Genomic DNA, 1893 nt, shown 5'->3' on the forward strand with positions numbered 1-1893 from the left:
GAACATCACCAACATAGAGGTAATCCAAAGAATCGGAAAGGAGAAAGAAATCGTGAATACAATTAAACAAAGAAAGCTTGAATATCTAGGCCACATATTGAGACACGATAAGTACCGTCTACTGCAATTGATTGTCAAGTGAAAAATAGACAGTAAGCGAGGGCCAGGCAGGAGAAGACACTCGTGGCTCCAAAATTTGAGGAAGTGGTTCAGGCTCAGATCGGTCGAACTATTCAGAAGCGCTAAAAACAAGATCAGAATTGCCATGTTAATAGCCAACGTTCGCAACGGACAGGGCACTTGAAGAAGAAGAAGAATGTCTCTATGACTCCCTGGTCTAACGGCTGGATTAAGCTTGTGACATTCGGTGGCAAAAATCTGACAATTGTCACCATTTTGTAGATTTTGAGGGTGAGGGCGCATTGTCAACAAGCAACAATGCTTTGATGAGAAGGTTTTTTGATTTTAAAAAAGATTTTACACTTGAGACGAATTCATTTTCAAACCATTTTAAGAATAAAGTGGTCGATATCCATGAACTTTTTTGGCTTCTATACCTTAAAATGCCTTTTCGGAAATATCTTTGAGAGCTCTTGGTTTTTGTGATTCCCCAACACACATAGACATCAATTGGTGAGTGAAATTAACGAAATTGTTTACGTTTTGCGACAAACATTTACTTTTTATTGACGAAATTATGGAAACTGTCAGCCGTTTCGGTTAAACGATGTTTCGGTTAAGGGAGGTTTTACTGTATTATATTTTTTAACATTCCATGTCTCCCACTTACAATAAACAAAAATATTTAGGTTATATTTTGGATAACTTCCAATATAATAAAAAACTACAATAAACACAATTTATGTCTCAGATAACTTCTTATTCGGTACTTTAATGGGCAAATAAATATTTTACATTTTATCTATCAGATAAATTTATTAATGTCATTTTTGATAGTTCAGATTTCTCTCATAGGTGGCGATAGGTGTTTAAATCTAACCTAACATAAAATCATCTGTAAAAAGTTTCGTTCTTTTTTTTCTTTTCACTACAATGAACTTGTTGTGACTCTTTTACAACTTTTTGCTGCAACCTCACACAAGTAAGTGCTTTATCTTATTTTGTAAATTATACAATTTTACCATTTTGTAATACTAGTGTATCTTTTTTTAGAGATATTAAAGAAATCTAACGAAACATAATGAAACCGTTGATAAAAATACATTTTGACATTAATTTTTGCCTTTTAACCATGTAGCACGCCCATGAAACACACCCCTGCTTGTTATATCGCATCTATCTTCTCTCTCTGAAACGCGAGAACTGATCAACCTGCAGTAGAAAAAGCACAAATGTAAAAGTCGTGTTCAATCTTTCTGAGATTTTTAAAATTCTTGCTATGGAACTGTTTCACATAATTCCCTTCGTTCCGTGGGGTTTGTAACTTTCGACTAGAAAAAGCGACGTGCCCTTCTGTTTTTCAGTCGCTAACATTTTTCAGACGAGAAACGCGAGTTGTAAACAATTTTTTGTTCTTTTAATGCGGCCCATTTTCTTCCAAATGGAATGATAAAGAGGGGTTGTTTAAAGATTGAAAGTAAATAATAATACACGCCTTAAAGAAAACTTAATATACGTTTTGATCTTTTAATTTTGCAGGACAAAAGTGAAAGCTGTATAGAAAAATTATAAATTAGGTTTGTAATAATAATAAATTAATATTGCTAACTCATTATCCATTAGAGAGTGGGTAGGAGGGTAGCGGAGGGTAGGAGTTCCTTGGATTCTATTGGATAGTCGTATTCAGTCAGATTCCAGGAACTTCTTGACCCGGGAAGCTAGGACCTGTTAAGGGTCCCTTGTCCAGGGTCACGGATGAAGTCCAGAACGGCA

This window comes from Diabrotica undecimpunctata, unplaced genomic scaffold (assembly GCF_040954645.1).
Source record: "Diabrotica undecimpunctata isolate CICGRU unplaced genomic scaffold, icDiaUnde3 ctg00002811.1, whole genome shotgun sequence".
Classification (NCBI taxonomy): domain Eukaryota; kingdom Metazoa; phylum Arthropoda; class Insecta; order Coleoptera; family Chrysomelidae; genus Diabrotica; species Diabrotica undecimpunctata.